Source organism: Mustela putorius, unplaced genomic scaffold (genome assembly GCF_011764305.1).
Source record: "Mustela putorius furo isolate JIRA1106 unplaced genomic scaffold, ASM1176430v1.1 tig00003845_pilon_pilon_pilon, whole genome shotgun sequence".
Lineage (NCBI taxonomy): Eukaryota > Metazoa > Chordata > Mammalia > Carnivora > Mustelidae > Mustela > Mustela putorius.
The window spans coordinates 64,229,097-64,246,931 of NW_025421998.1; the positions used below are offsets into that span (position 1 = coordinate 64,229,097).

A 17,835-nucleotide genomic window follows, 5' to 3' on the forward strand; every position below is an offset into this window, starting at 1 on the left:
TAGATAAGTCAAAGACAGCAGCCACCTACCTTCAGATTTCTTCTTATATGAAAAACAAAACCAAAAACACTCATTATTTGTTTAAGCCCCTGTTAAGTGGGTTTTCTTTTATTTTTGAGCTGAACACTTTCCTAGTAGATTTTTTTTTAAAGGTGCAAAAATCACATGTTTAGACTTCTGAAGCCAAGGCCTTAAAAGTGCGCCACAGAAAATCAAATAAACATTTCAGGGACGCCTGGGTGGCTCAATTGGTTAAGCAGCTGCCTTCAGCTCAGGTCATGATCCCAGCATCCTGGGATCGAGTCCCACATCGGGCTCCTTGCTCCGCAGGGAGCCTGCTTCTCCCTCTGACTCTGCCTTCCACTCTGTCTGCCTGTGCTCGCTCTCACTCTCTCTCTCTCTTACAAATAAATAAATAAAATCTTTTAAAAATAAATAAATAAATAAATAAATAGACATTTCATTTTCTTTTATTCTACATTTGGGTGGTGCAGGGCTGGCTATGCTCAGGTTTCTCATCCTGCTATTAAAGAGGCCCTGAATAGAGTTTTATAAACATTGATTCAGACTGGATTATATGTTTCTGAGTAAGAAAAATCTCTCCTTTTTTCCCAAAGAAAAAAAACCTTCAATTTTTCCAAATGATTCTCCACATTTCAAATAATAACAGTACCTAGGTAATTTTATGAAAAAAGCTAAAAACACTTTAAAAATATTAGATTAAAAAACTACCCAAAACATTAGGTCACTTTCTCATAATGACTCAATAGGAGGATTTTCCATTGTTCTTCCTGAAGTAAAAGGATGTGATTCTTGACACTTAAAGACAACCGAGGAAAGTGTGAGGCATGGGCTCTGGAACCTAAAACCAATTCCATATTGTGCAGTTCTGAACCCCTCACATGCCTGCTCTGGCCTCAGGCAGCTCTGCCCGGGGAGCCTAGAAATGAGGTAAGGAAGGAGCGAGTTCTCACGTGGAAAATGGATTTGGGGGAAGAAAAGAAGAAGGTAGTCGTGGAGGAATTCTACTCATGAATCTCCTGTCAGCGTCCCCTCAAGCTGACAGTAAGTGAACAGTGAGTGAGGGCTGATGGATTTCCTCCTGAAGACCAGCCTCCCAGACTCTCTACCACCCAGATTCTCCTTCCCTCACACTGTCCACTCTCCCAGATTCTCCCCCAACCCACACTCTCCATTCTTCCACTATCCACACTCCCAGATTCTCCACTCTCTCACATTCTCCACTCACCCACTCTCCACCCTCCCAGATTCTCCACTCACCCAAGGTTCTCCACTCACCCAGATTCTCCATTCTCCCCAGTTCTCTGCTATCCAGATTCTCCACCCAGATTTTCCAGTCTCCAACACTCTACCCACCCAGATTCTCCATCCACCCAGATTCTCCACTCTTTCTCACTCTCCACTTTCCCAGATTCTCCACTCTTCCAAATACTCCATTCCCCCAGGTTGTCCCCTGTCACACTCTCTACTCTCCAACTTGCCACTCTCCCAAATTCTCCACCCACCTACGCACTCTCTTCTCTCCCAGATTCTCCTCTCTCCCAGATTCTCCACCACCACCCCCCAGATTCTCTACCCACCCAGATTCTCCACCCTCCCACACTCTCTGCCCACCCAGATTATTCTCCCTTTGCCACAGTAAAGTAAAGCAGAAACTTCCAGAGATTCCTCCCCCATTTCTGTTCTATTTTTGGAAGGAAAGAGACAGTTCTTCCAAGATAGAAATAGGTGGTTGGAGAGGAATAAGAAGGAAGCATAACCTTGACACAAACAAGAGCCCGGTCCCACACTCTTAAGAGCTACTTCTTTCCCTTTGCTGTCTTCTCTTCCTGCTCTCATCCCTGCCTCCCCAGGCATTCATCATGGACCTTGCATGCTCTGCTTTAAAAAAAATTTTTTCTCCCTCTTTTCCCTAGTCCTCCTTCTATCTAAAAACATTTTTTCCTCAACAAGTAGATTCCAAGTATCCACATAAAAGCCTTTCAGAGTGAAGGAATTCTTCCCCTGGGGTGTCTCTTCCTTCGGCCCCCTTAAACTTCCAACGCTGTTTGCATTTTAAAGAGGATTTTGCTTAACTTCAACAAACCCCTACTCTCCAGAGCTCCCTGAGTAGAGAAAGTGAAGATCACAGGGTCTAGAGGAGTGCGAGGGTTCCTTGAAGAAGCAGCAGCAAGGAGGAAGAGGATTCCCCTTAATTCCTCTTCTTCCAGCTCCCAAAGGCATTTGCCCAGCTCCTCTGTGGGCTGGAGCCCTGATTCACCCAAGGCTGCATCTCCAATGTTCCACGCTCCGCATCTGATCAGGGATCTCCCTAAGGCACTTAGAATTCCATTCACGTACAGATATTGAACCGAAGTCTTTGCACAAGGACCATTATTCACAACTCATAATTTAATAAAAAAATGAAATGGAATATTGTTAGGGCCCAAATGCAAGTTTCCTTCCTTTCATCTAACATTGTGGACTATTGCCCTTGGCAACACATAGCAATCTATGCAAATAGAAGATACTCTTTCAACTGAGGATAAATTTGATTTTATTTCCAATGTACTTCGTTCCTTTTGAGGAGATATATATATATATATATACATTTTTGGTTTTGTTTTGTTTTCTACTTAGGTTGTATAAAAATGCAAAAGGTATTCAAGAATACAGAAACTACGTCCCCCCAAAAACCTAGAATAATCTATTAAATGCTAACTGCTAAGCACTTTGTCTTCTCCATCAATTATTTTATTTACTCCTTTATTACTCAGGTTAACCTAAATCATGTCATGGTAACAAATAACCAGCTATTATCAGAAAGTTGAAAGTACAATATTTATTTCCTGTCATGCCATGTGTTTATTATAAGTTAACAAGGGGCCTCTGCTTATTGTAGTCCCTCAGGGGCATAGGCTGATATTAAGGCTGCCTTAGTATCAGGACTAGAAGACAGTCAGAGAGACAGACAGAAAAGGGTGAACCCTGTCCTGGTTTTTTTAGCTTCTGCGTAGAAGGGACACACTTCACTTCTGCTCCCGATTCACTGGCTAAAGTAAGTTCATGGTCAGATCTGACATCAATGGAACACAGAAATAACAGCCTCCTCCTGAGAAAGTCAGGGGCTATTGGAGAATTGTGAATGCCACTCCTGCAACTCTGAAACAGGCATTATCATCCTTGATTTACAGAGAGAAAGGTGAGGCGCATAAAAGCCAAGTTCACACAATAGTTGATTGTCCAGAAATGTGAACCCAGCCATCTGGTTCAGAAGCACATGCATTCTCCACCGTAACAGAACTCCCTAAAGATGTTCCACAGAACTCAAACAATGTAAGTTGCTAAGTGTGTAAAAAAGAACTATGATCAAAAAAGTGTAGAAAAGAGCACATATTATATTCATCATATATAGTGTATTAGCCTATTTAAGTTTCTGAAAAGTCTTACCGTAAAAAAAAAAAACAGTTTAATTCTGCTTAATCAAGATTTCCCAAACTTATCTGACCATAGTACATCAGGATGTTACCTCTAATAATATGCCATGGAGACAGTGGTCCCTGGAACACACCTCAGAAAACGCCACATAGTATTCTTTTCCCGCGGAACCTGTGCAGTAACCCAGCAGAACCTCCTTTTGGGGCCGATGAGACCCAGAAAGGTAAAGTGATCTTCCCAAAGTCAGACAGGCTAGTAAATGGTAGAGACAGGACAGAGCTGTAGTCTCTAGATAGCTAAGTTAGGGCTCCTGGTCGGCCTGTGGAAGCATCATGAAAATACAAACTGGAAAGCACTAGTCAAATTTAAGATAGCATCATTCCTAATGCTAAGCACTACTGAAATATATAAAATATTTGAATAAATGAAAAAACATGGTGCTTCAGAATAGGGAGATCAAATTTTGTGAAGATGTCACTTCCTTCCAAATTATCTTATGATGTTTAAAACCATTTTAGTCAAAACTTCAATGTGATTGTTTTATTGTGACAAAATAATTCAAAACTCATAAAAAAAACAGGTGAGAAAAACTAAGAGATTTTAATATAAATGCTAATGAGGAAAGGGATTTTTCCCTATCAGCTTTTAATAAATATAAGTCTGCATTAAGCAAAAACATTTCAGAATTAGCACGATACTTGACAGATCAATAATAACAAATGGTCTGCCCTGAAAATAAAATTCTTGTGCATAAATGAACTTAATACTACAAAGAAACTGCAAAAATCAATAAGAAGGAATGTGTATTTGGGCAATAAAAGTAGAGGATGGGTGTTTGGGTGATGATTCTTAAATCAGGTAAGGTTGTAAAATCAATTTCAGTTGGATTTTGGAAATAAGTTTTTATAAAATAGCTAGAAAAAAGTATAACTATCAGACTGATTTTGAGATGAGTAAAAACTTTCAGAGTTTAAAAATAAAAATTCAAAAAAAATTTAAAAATTTAAAAAATTAAAATTCAAAGGAAAACAAAAACTAAGAAAATTATTGGCAATAAAACTAAATATATGTAGTATTATAGCTAGTAATGATACATATAATAATTGTATGACAAGAGTAACATGATTAAATCCATTAGTATATAATGAGCTCCTAGAAGAAAAAAAAAGATGTTTTTGATGGAAAAATGGGCAAAGAAAATAAAAATAATTTTAGATTAAATGCAGAGTTAAAAGAATGTATCAAAATATTTTTGCCAGTGGTCTGAATGATACAACCTTAACAATGAGACCTATCCAACTGGCAAAGATTCAAGAAAAATATGAAAAGCAAGTGACATTTCTGTAACACTGTCAGTAAATCAGGACAATTAAGCTAACTTTTCAGGAGAACCATTTCGTGATATACACTCAAGCCTAAACAATGTATTTGCACTTGGATTTAGTTAATTCTCCTTGCAGAATTATAAGAATACTAAAGAATTCTAAAGAATTCTTAAGAATAAGAATTGGATGAGATGGGCACCTGGGTGGCTCAGTCAGTTAAGTGTCTGCCTTCGGCTCATGTCATAATCACAGGGTGCTGGGATCGAGCCCCGTGTCAGGCTCTTTGCTCAGCAGGGAGCCTGCTTCTCTCTCTCTCTTTTTGCCAGCTGCTCCCCCTTGCTTGTGCTCTTCTATCTTTCTGTCAAATAAATAAAATCTTTTTTGAAGAGTTTGTTTTTAAAAAATATTTATTCACTTGAGAGAGAGATACAGAAAGAGAGAGAGAATGAGCAGGGAGAAAAACAGAGGGAGAGGGAGAAACAGGCTCCCCACTGAGCCAGGAGCCCAACCTGGGGCTTCATCCCAGGACCCCATGAGCATTACCCGAACTAAAGGCAGATGTTTAACCATCTGAGCCACTCAGGTGCCCCAAATAAATAAAATCTTTAAAAAAAAAAAAAAAGAAAAGAAAAGAAAGAAGAAGAAGAAAGTCTGAGACATGGTCTTAAGTGTCAGCTTATTTTATTCCATAGGTCTTGGACAATAGAAGAGGAAAATATGATAGAATCACAGGATGAAATATTAAGGAATATTATGCACCTATAACAATCATTGCTCTTCATTTAATGCTAAAGCTTTTTTAAAATCATGATAAGCTGCATATATAACACATTCCAAGTTTTATATGCTATATTGATATATACTCAGAAAATATGGAAGGAAATATACCAAAATGGGAAAGTAAAACATTCTCTCTGGAAGGTGGGGTTTTGTCTTTGTTCTTTTTCAGTATGTAACTTAATTTTTGACCATGAACACAGACTACTTTTATTAGCAGAAATAATTAAGTAATCCTATAAAGTACACCATGCAGATTTTCACATATTTTTTGCTCATTGCATTTCCATAAGAGCAAATGAAAGCATCAATTTTTTTTTTGCAGAGAAACCTTAAGGGAGGTTCTAAAAGGCATCTGAAAGCAAGACACCTTTCTGACAACAACACATGCCAAACAGAGGGAAGAGGGTGTATGCCAAAATGAAGGAGGAGGAGTTCCAGAGGGTCCTGGCCCCTGAGGCTCACACATGGAAAGGTCTGGGGAGCTGCCAGTGTCTCTCTAGTAATGACCTGGGTGTAGAGGAGAGGGATGTGGTCTTTAAAGAATTATGGTTACCCACTTCCAGAGCCACAGCTCGATTCAGGAATTTAGTGAACTCTCCCATTTCTTTATTTCTCCATTTTCCCATATCACTCTCCTCATAATTTTTCGCCACTCCAGCCTCCAATTGAGATTTTGATAGTGATTTTTGACTTATGCACGTGACCTGTGAGTTATCTGTTTCTTTGAAAATCGACTTTTCCAATCATTTGCATCATTTCTCTATCATCATTGGGATGGGTTGAACCACAAAATGTGTTTAGACTCCCATAGTGAGTGGAGAATAGTAGTAAGGTGGCTTAGACAGAGGCAGGCACCAGCCTAGAGGACCAGTCTCTCTGGGACAGGTCCCTGTTCGGGTAACTGAAGCTCCTGAGTATAGGCCCAAGGTGTTGTGGTCAACCCCATCAAAATCCAAGAGGCTCAGGTGGGAATGATGCCTGCTGCTAGGTGGGTGGTTGCCTCTCTAGGTCTCAGATAGGCTCCCATGGAATGACTGATGAGACGTAGAGAGATTAGTGTGCTACCCTGGGCAGGGGATCCTTGCAAGACTCAGAGTAAATGTAGAAATGCAGGCAAGGGAACCAAAGGACAAATGGAAACCAAGGCAGACCACCAGCTGTATGAGTTGGGTACAGACAAAAAATTAGCCATTTATAACCTTCTGGCCAACCACCCAACTTCAGTCCCCAGAAAATAAAATCACCTAGAGTTCAAGATGATCTACCTGGAATCTTTGTACTTAGCACCTCTCATGCCCCTTCCCGCTACCCATTCTCATCACTTCCATATCCTGTCTTCATGTCTGCTTCTGTTGTTCTTCATTTGTTTGACTCCTCCTAGGTTCTTCTGGCTACTGATTGTGAATCTCCCAGATGGATTGCAAAGTACAGATTGAAAGTATCAGAGTCTGTACTGCAGTGGCTCTCAGGGAGAAAGATTCCTTGGAAACTTTCCCCATTTATTAGTACCCTCAGAACATAAAACAGATTCCTGGAGGTTTTTGTTTGTTTGTTTGTTTTAAGTATTTATTTATTTATTTATTTATTTATTCATTTATTTGAGAGAGAGAGAGGGAGAGAACGTGCACACACGTGAGCAGGAGGAAAGTCAGAGGGAGAGAGGGAGAGAGAGAATCTCAAGCAGACTCCACTTTGAGCGTGGAGCCCCTCTTGGGACCCAATCCCACCACCCTGAGATCATGATCTGAGCCAAAACTAAGAGTCAGTTGCTTAACTGACTGAGCTACCCAGGCATCCCCTGGAGGCTTATTTTTTTAATTATGTGAATCACAAGGAAGAATTGTTTTTTTGGTATTTTTATTATGTAGTAATTATTTAGTTTCTACTATGTGTAGAGATTTGGACCTAATTTATCCAAATGTTAGTTTTCTATTTCAAAGGTCTAGAGCTCAAATAGCAATTTAAATGTTAATCTCAGCTCTTGGTACATAGCAGGAGTTTCATTCATTTGTTCAACAAACATTATTTACTACCTGAACTTGCAGCCCAGTGAGTTTTCAGATGATTTCTAGTATCTGTGATCTGGTATATTATGGGAATTCAGATGGAATTCCAGAAATTTTTTTAAGATTTTATTTATTTATTTGACAGAAAGAGATCACAATTAGGTAAAGAGGCAGGCAGAGAGAAAAGGGGAAGCAGGCCCCTGCTGAGCACAGACACCCCCTTCCCAATGCAGGGCTCCATCCCAGGACCCTGAGACCATGACCTAAGCTGAAGGCAGAGGCTTAACCCTTGTAGTCACCCAGGTGCCCTGGAATTCCAGAATTTAATTGCCCCCAAATGTCCAATACACCTTATTTGTGATTGATCTAGAGGTTCTCTTATGATCTGGGAATGAATCACAAGAAGGGACTCACATTGAAATGAATATGGGGTGCTGGTGTTTCTGCTGTGGGTGAAATTCAAGGATTCACTGGAAACCAAAACGCTGAATCAGACAGTCCCATCTAAAGGCAGTCCCATGCACCAAACCCTGATTGAAATGAAAACAATTAGGTAGTGGGAAATTAACTTTGGGAATTAAACATGAAATATAACCCATGGCAGTTAATGATAAAATACTCAAGACCAATAAGTAACCCTTCCTCGTCAGAGTAGAAAGAGCTGATGCAGTTATTTAATGTGTCCTAGAGGCTAACTTGAGATATAAATGTTAGGCTGTGAATAATTTCCCTGTGCAGTCCCAATTTGAAAGAGATAAAATTGTGGTCTTCTGTCACTTGTGATGGTGGTGTTGAGTGGTAGGGCAAAGACAGTTGAAGAAATGAAGGTAACTAGAGAAGGTTCCAGATGGAGAATTCCTTTCTTCTCTTGGTAGCAAGTTCTCCAAACTCAGAACAGAGACCTAAGATGGACCTTGCCCATTTGAAATAGTTGGTTTTCGGGACACAGGTCTGATTTCTCATTACTAAGCCTTTCATTGCTCTGTGACCACACTTAACGTTCCCGAGTGGCCCCCACTAACCTGAAAGTTCTCAACCTCTGCCTTCACTTATATTATTGCCAGCCATCCTACTCTTTCCTTGGCTACTTCTATTCATTTTTTCAGACTCAATTCATATATTAATTTCTCCAAGATACACCTTTTGACCAACCATGGCCAGTCTTTCCTAAAGTTCTACTGCATGTCCCTTTTTGGAATTCTACAAAATCTCCATTATAGTAGCTCACAGTAATTTTTTTTCTACATTTATTTCTCCACCATTAGACCATGAGCTCCTTGTCTTAGCCTTCCTTCTATCCCCAAACTATGTTGAACTTTAGAACTAGATTATCAACAAATGCTTGTTGAACTTGATTATACAGAATGCAGCAAGTATGTGTGTATTTACAACAACATGATTTCGAGGACAGTTTTCCACTTCTGGTCTGAGTATCATTTCTATACCAAGATAGATAGATAGAGAGAAATAGATGGATGGATGACAAGGTTCTCCCCTCAGGGCAAATGCCTTTCCCCCAGATATACTACATAGAGTTCACAGAATGACTCTTGGTCCATAACCCTTTGGGACTGCCGTGGTCCACAACCATGCTGTTAACCTCAACAAACCCAGGCTATGACAATACCGCCCATCCCATCCACATTCTCGTTCAAGCAGGAGACCCCCCTCAATGTGTCCCACCAGCCCCTAGTCAGAGATTGAAACCTACATCCCTGCCCTGGGCCCCTGTTAAAGGGGTATGAAAAGCCTTAGAGAAAATTTGAAACTTAAATTAACATCCAGACTTACATGTAGCTTTATATAATTTTCTCATTTTTTGCAATAGTAATTATTTTAGAAGTCTTGTTATATGTTTTTTTCATACTTGGTAACTAAGTACTAGAAATGAAGGCTATCCTAATCCTAGATGGGATAATCCTAGATGGGATTCTCGTAGTTTTAGGTAAAATAGTTTGAAAAGGTGAATGCAGATAGATGATTTGATGGTAGTGATTGAACTGTATTTGCATGGGCATCTCTCAGATGGTTAGTGGGAAATTGCAGATTTTCAAAGGGGGCATCATTAGGAGGAGGGGGTGGTGGGGGAAGAAGCTAAGGTGTGTTCTCTACAACAAACCCAGACTTCCCTCTGAGCCTTCTAGCCAACCATTCCCTGGCAGTGTCTCTGAAGCAGCAGGTGGGGTGAGACACGGGGAGTAGTTGGTACAAACTCCCGAGGGAGAGGTTCCCAACTGTGCAAAAGTAGTTGCTGCCCAGGAGTTTCTAGATCCCCTCAATGGATCTCATTTCCCAGGTCTAATTAGGCACCTTCAGGCGTCCAAAGCTTTGTAGTCTGTTCCTACCTGCCTCACTTTGAATTCTGTGTTCCCTGCATTGAGTGGTGATTCATCCTCAGTGGAATTAAACATCTTCAGATCTTTGCTTTGGATATCTGCAGCCCACCTAAGCAAATTAATAGAGCTTTGAGCAGCCTCAGAGCCTGTGTGCTGTGAATGACAGGTGGCATATGAGTCTCAGTGACAGAAGAGCAGAGTTTCTTTCCTGCTGCTCCTTGAGAACTGAGGCTGAATCATAACCTTTCTGAGATTTCATTTCCTCTCTTGGAAACTAAGATATATTTGCTCCTTCCTGTGTTTGAGAGATTCATCTTCAACATCACAAAAATAACAATAATCATAAAATGAGCCATGAAAATGTAAGTGGTACAGAAGGTTCTGTGATTCCTGGGACAGATGATGCAGCTGCATCTTGTGTGATATTTGTGACGACGGTTGGGTGGGAGTCATGCTCTGCTCCAGGGTCCGTCCATTCAAACATGTACTGAGCATCGACCTTATACACTCAGTTCTGCCAGACACAGTCATGAAACGGACCCAGCCCCAGAAACCCAGCTACGGACAAGTTTTGGGTCAGAGGGAAATGAATGAAAATTGAAAATAAATGAGTCAACTTCACCAATCCTGGCCCCAAATTGGAACAGAAAACCTCTATAGTAAGCTGGGGATGGACTTTACAATCCAGGAAAGCTATGTTCACATCCCAGCGACATCACTTATGAGCTGGGTATTCCATGAGCCCTATTTTCTTACTTACAAAATGGAGGACAGTGACATCTCATTGGTCAGTCTGTGAAATCCATGAGCAATATCTAAAGCTTCTCAAATGTTTGGTCCATGACAATCAATCAAGAACAAACATTTATTAAGCATCTACTATATGTGACAAACTAAGTAAGTCAGGTGCTAGATTAATGTGATTCACTCCAATAAAATTAGTTCCCACTCACCCTATAATTATTAATGATACTTTACACTTTTAATTCCAGTTTCCAGGACTCCCCTGGAAAAGAGAATTACCATTCCTTGAATTTGGATAAATCTTGTTTTTGTCTCCAGACGAGTCTGACATAACCAGCACCAAAAATAGTGTCCCCCAACTAAATGTCTGGCATTTTCCTGATATAACTCCCATTTCAGATAACCTGTTCTATGATACTTATAACTAACCTTTCACTTGTCATTAACTGTATATCCACCCAACATATATTTATTGAACTGTAGATACATATACATATACATATACATATACATATATTGCTGCCCGAGATATAGATATGTATCTGTGTATACATCCAACAGATTTATTTATTAAGCACTTTCGATGGGGAAGATGGAATTCCACCCTGGAGTGGTGCCCTAGACTTAATGCCCGCCCTCAAAGGCATCCTTTTGGCCCTGGAAGCCTATCCCATGGGGTGAAACCCCAAATACCAACCCTGTGGCAACACCAGCATTATTCAGGGGATGCTGTAATTCATCCTTCTAAATCCCAGGTCTTCGTTTTCTGGACTGCAGAGAGATAATGTCACCGCATGGGCTCATCACTTTGAGGTAGAAAACCAATTAGTCATGCCTAAAACCATGTAAGTGAGTTGGAAGTGCTGTAGTCTTTAGTCACTGAAAAATTTCAAACTCACCCATTACTTGTACTCAGTATTGAGCATCTGGCTTGAATTTTGCCTCACATGACCACTAGGGGGCATTTGATTCCCAACTATATTTCTCCAATAGGTTTGAGACCCGTGTTGGGACACCATCCCTACCTGGCTGGGTGAAGGAATCCGGGGTGGAGGGCCTGTTAGACTCGGGTGAAATTCCAACAGACTGGAATTGAAAGTAGGATGAACAGAGTGAATTCAAACATCTTCCTGAAAAGGCTGTGAGTTACTTATAAAACATTCCTCAAACCAGTACGTAGTCCATGAAACTTAGGAAGGAGAAAAAATAGTTTTTATTGTGTATATACTATGCATTGGGCACTGAGCTCGGAGTCTGCATTTTCATTGTTATTTCTATGCATCACAAATGTTCTGCAGCAGATTTTTTTTCAATTTATTTATTTTCAGAAAAACAGTATTCATTATTTTTTCACCACACCCAGTGCTCCATGCAATCCCACCACCTGGTACCCCAACCTCCCACACCCCCGCCACTTCAAACACCTCAGATTGTTTTTCAGAGTCCATAGTCTGTCGTGATTCTCCTCCCTCCTAATTTACCCCAACTCCCTTCTCCTCTCTAACACCCCTTTTCCTCCATGATATTTGTTATGCTCCACAAATAAGTGAAACCATATGATAATTGACTCTCTCTGCTTGACTTATTTCACTCAGCATAATCTCTTCCAGTACCGTCCATGTTGCTACAAAAGTTGGGTATTCTTCCTTTCTGATGGAGGCAGAATACTCCATAGTGTATATGAACCACATCTTCCTTATCCATTCATCCGTTGAAGGGCATCTTGGTTCTTTCCATAGTTTGGAGACCATGGCCATTGCTGCTATAAACATTGGGGTACAGATGGCCCTTCTTTTCACGACATCTGTATCTTTGGGGTAAATACCCAGGAGTGCAATGGCAGGGTCATAGGGAGGTTCTATTTTTAATTTCTTGAGGAATCTCCACACTGTTCTCCAAAGAGGCTGCACCAACTTGCATTCCCACCAACAGTGGAAGAGGGTTCCCCTTTCTCCACATCCTCTCCAACACATGTTGTTTCCTGTTTTGTTAATTTTGGCCTTTCTAACTGGTGTAAGGTGATATCTCAATGAGGTTTTAATTTGAATCTCCCTGAGGGCTAATGATGATGAACATTTTTTCATGTGTTTGATAGCCATTTGTATGTCTTGATTGGAGAAGTGTCTGTTCATATCTTCTTCCCATTTTTTGATATGTTTGCCTGTTTCGTGTGTGTTGAGTTTGAGGAGTTCATTATAGATCCTGGATATCAACCTTTGTCTGTACTGTCATTTGCAAATATCTTCTCCCATTCCGTGGGTTGCCTCTTTGTTTTTTTAACTGTTTCCTTTGCTGTGCAGAAGCTTTTGATTTTGATGAAGTCCCAAAAGTTTATTTTCACTTTTGTTTCCTTTGCCTTTGGAGACATATCTTGAAAGAAGTTGCTGTGGCTGATATCGAAGAGGTTACTGCCTATGTTCTCCTCTAGAATTCTGATGGGTTCCTGTCTCACGCTGAGGTCTTTTATCCATTTTGAGTTTATCTTTGTGAACAGTGTAAGAGAATGGTCGAATTTCATTCTTCTACATATAGCTGCCCAGTTTTCCCAGCACCATTTATTGAAGAGACTGTCTTTTTTCCACTGTATATTTTTTCCTGTTTTGTCGAAGATTAATTGACCATAGAGTTGAGGGTCCATAGCTGGGCTCTCTACTCTGTTCCACTGGTCTATGTGTCTGTTTTTATGCCAGTACCATGCTGTCTTGGTGATCACAGCTTTGAAATCAGGTAACGTGATGCCCCCAGCTTTATTTTTGTTTTTCAACATTTCCTTAGCGATTTGGGGTCTCTTCTGATTCCATACAAATTTTAGGATTATTTCTGCAGCAGATTTTATCTCTATCTTCATCTTATAAGTGAAAAAATAGACTAAGAAATGTTACCACTTACCTATGTATTACACATCTAGGGAGTAGCAAAGAGTCTGATCCCAAGTCAGGCTTTTCTACAAATCACTCACCTGATTATAATACTCAAATGCGTCCGAACTTGCTTCCTCAATTCCCATTGTTACAATTTTCTAAATCCTCATATTACCCTGGGGATTTGTGTGTGTCTGTGTGTTTGTGCGTGCATGGGTAAGAATGCTATGAATAAATGACCCTACAAGTAAGTGTTTGCATACTTAATGCCCCTTGTACTACTCAATGAAACATGATTTAAACTTGGCCAAGTATAATTTATATACTCTACATGTACTGCTAACACCTTATACTATAGACAATTAATTGATGGTGAATGAATTAATAAACAAGTGAATAAACATGGCTCTTAGGAAGATGCCAGAAAGCAAGAAGGGAGTGGGGAGATTCTTGTATCTGGAAGTTTCCTGAAGACTCTGAGGGGAGATTGTCTTCAAATAGAGAACTCTAAAGCAGGAACAGGGACCCTAATTTCACAGGACCTGCTCAGTTTGTCCAATAGATACCATCCAGTCCCAAGGAGAATAGACTCTGACCTGTTTACAGAGAGCCGTGGTTCTACCAGCCCAAAGCACAGTGACCACAAGCTTCTAAGGAAAAAGGCTCAGCCAAGCCAGCACCAACTATGCCAGCCCTCCTGAAGCCCGACTTCCAACTCACGGATCTATCTAACCAGGATAATTTAATTTGCAGTGTTTGTCACTGTGCTCCCTGTGGAGCCAATCTGAGCTCCAGGCCTACTCCGAAGATACTGCATGCCTGGCTCAGAATTGTGCCACATGAAGACAAGGAACACAGCTGCCCCATGACCTGTGAGAGGCCAGAGGTATCCTCCATTACAGAGGAACTTGATTTCTGGAATTCTGCACTTCGATGCCAGCCGCATGAGCACCAACGTGCCATGTGAAAAGCAAACCGTTTACCCACTTCAGTGTTGTTTTTCTGGCAATGAGGCTTCACTCTACTTACCACAGGCAGTTAGTTATGTGAGGAAAGGAGAGCATGAAAAGAGAAACATTCTGGAAAAAATTCTAGTTCAAATTTTTAAATCTCCTCCTCCTCCCAGTTCTCATCCAGAAGGCCTTCAGGGTATAATTTTAGTTGAAAAAAGTTCTGTGTCAGAAGGAGAAAATAGGGAGGTTTGACCTCACGTGTTGCAAAATTGAAGGAATTTCTGTCAGGTTTAGAGTAGGTAAGACAGTTCTGAGGGGCAGAGCGGAGAGACTCATTTACTCTCTCCTCTGAAGTAAGAGTCTCTTCCTGGAGGAGCAGTAAGCTGAGGCCAACCGCAGCAGATTCTATTACAGGAGGCTGAGGTGGGGCAGATTTCTGTGGGAAGTCACCGAATACCACAGACTCCATGGAGGAGACACGGCCACCTGCTTTCATCCAGCTAAGAGACACAGGCAGCAGAGCAGAGCCGTGGGTGGTGCTGGTGAAGACAGTCTCAGTAAGGGAAACAGCCCTGTATCCACCACCTTCCTGACATCCCACCATCCCCAGAGTAGCCTGCCTCCTTCTCCTTCCGCCCGCTCACCATGGACATCTGGATTTCTGATCTGACAAAGAAACATCACCAATATTCTAATGTTTCCCTTTCTTCTTCTTCTGATACTGAAAGAGTTCAATGGAAATCAACTCAGTACGGACGAGGTGTGGAAACAAAACTCACACCACCATTGCCCAGGCTGAAAAAGTGGCCTGGACGTGACAGTGTGTTCTCTAATTTGAAAAAAGACATTAAGGCATTGAAATGTTTCTCCCCATGAAACAAATTTCCTGAAAGCAAGAGGAGAAGATCTTGGGAAGTCTCTCATTTGTATTCTCAGCAGGGCTTGACAGGAATTTGTGTGCCCATATCTGCCACACTACCTGCTCTAGGGGCTCCTTATCTTTTCCTGACCTGTAAACACTCCCAGGACCCCGGGCCCCTCCCAGACAGCGCACTATATACTGGGGACATAAGTGCCTCCTCCCCAACACTGGCCCCTAATTGGATCAGCCATCAGCATCCCAGTGTCAGTTGAGTCCTTCTGCTAACAGATGTCTAAGCCCCCTTATGTTGGTCCACATGTTGCCCTAAAGTTTTAAAAGGCAAGTTCAAATCATTTATTCATGCTCTACCATCTACACACCAGCTGCTGAAAGAGAAACATCATTCTGACACTTCAAAGGCCTCCCTTGCTATCTGTTCCTGACAACAGTCCGTCTATCTCAAAGGAGAGAATTCTCTTATTAAAACCACTCCCTCACTCCCCTCAGACCAGCCCTTTTCATAACAGTTTCCATTTTTGATGCTTTCTCAATGCCACCCATATCTAGACTGCTGGAGAAATGGATCTTCCAGAAGAAGGTGACTCCTCTGGTCAAAAAAGGACCAGAGAAAAAGTATAGAACCTGGCACTGAGCAAAGACTATTCTCCAAATGGGAGATGAGTAAGCGTGCTGGAGGTATCTGCGCCTGTGCCTTTCAAAGGAGTGGAGGTCATCAACCCTGTGGGCCTCCCACTCTAGTCATACACCTTGCCCCCCAACACTACCACAGTGCCCCCTAACTCCAACCATCTGTAGTTTGAAGGCTCTGAGCTCTTCCCAGGGCCACAGGAATCCACCTGTAAATCTGAGAGGGAGAACCAGAATATCAGTGTTATAAACTACAGGGCTCACGGAGAAGCTCACTCCAGTCTGGACTTCTGGAAAGGATAGGGCTGGAGGAGAAACCATGAGAAACTGCTCGAGTCCTGGAGCCTGGCAGACCAGGTTTGGGTTTCCGCCTGGCAGGGCCACAAAAGCCCAGGGATGCTTGGGGAGGATAGTGGCTTCAAGAATGGAGCTGACTCAGTACGCACTCACCAGGTCCCCCCACCCCTCAGTCTAGAAGCTTCCCCATATTGTCAACATATTTTGTTTTAGCAAATCTAATCCATTTGTTCTAACTGAACTATTTTACTGCACTGTATGAAAGTATCACCTTTTATTTGGCCATTTCTCTCGCTGACTGAGAAAAACAATACACACAATATATACAGAGTATAGTAAATACCAAATTGCTAATCGCACACACACAATACTCTTTATTTCTATGCGTGCGTGTGTGTGTATGTGTATACACACAGGTATCCAGCTATAAAGTATTTTTCAAAGGACTGGAAAGATAATGTAATCAAAATAGTTACCTTCTGGGAGAAGGAAGTTGATTAAGACAGAGAGTAGTGACAAAGGGGCTTTGAGCTTTATCTGCATTGTTACAGGTTGTTTTTTATTTTTGTTTTTGTTTTAAGTAATCTCTACACTCAAAATGGGGCTTGAACTCATGACCCCAAGATCAAGAGTCACTTGCTCTACCAACTGAGTCAGCTAGGACCCCCTGAATTGTTACAGGTTTTAGAGAAGAATTCGTGTATCTGTTATTGCATAACTTAAAATTAATTTAATATAAGAAAAAGTGCTACTGTGATGTCTCAGATATTTAGAGAGTATATTAAGATTCTCCACAGAAAACATAGTCAGTAGAAATATAGAGACAGAGACAAAGAGAGGGAGACAGAGAGAGAGAGATTAATTTTAAGAAAGTTGCTCAAGTGATTTTGGGACTGGCAAGTCTGAAATTCACAAAGGAGCAGCCTGCTGGAAATTCAAGCATGATTCCCATGTTCCTCAAGGAATTCTTGCTGGGAAACCTCAGCTTTTGCTCTTAAGGCTTCCAACTCATTGGATGAGTCCCACCCATATTATTGAGGGTTACCTGGTATACTTAAACTGAAGTTGAATGTAGATATTAGTCACATCTGCAAAATACCTTCAGAGTAATATCTTACACTCCTATTTGGCAAAGTAAGTAGTCATTATCCCTTAGCTAAGTTGACACATGAAATGTTACCATCACAACGGGCTCCTCTTATCTCCACCAAGTAAGAGAAGCACTTCACATGCCAACATTGGACTTGTGCATTCTTACCAGCATTCTGCCCAGACTGTTTAGGCTACTGTGTTTTGGCTTTTTTTTCAAGCTTGCCTCCGGATCTCCTGATCCCAAGCTCTTCATGGCCATGGCCTTGCTCTGCTTTTTTCCTTTGTCCAGCCTGTCCTAGCACCCTGGGCCTCTGCCCATGGATTTTAAACAGAGGGAAATCTCCATTTGAAGGAATTGTGGAAAACTTCTCACAAAGGACTTGGCATTTTAAATGAGTAGCATTCTTGCTTTTTTCCCCTCATTATTTACTATTTATGTATTACTCAGTGAAACTTTGGTATTACTATATTATAAAATTCTGTCAAAAGAAAA

General features: G+C 41.1%; 1 protein-coding gene across 2 annotated transcripts in view; it reads left to right on the forward strand.

Moving 5' to 3' along the window:
* The window catches only part of NPSR1 (neuropeptide S receptor 1), a 181,035-nt gene that overhangs the window by 14,343 nt on the left and 148,857 nt on the right, over nt 1-17,835 (forward strand). The gene's annotated exons all lie outside the window — the stretch shown is intronic.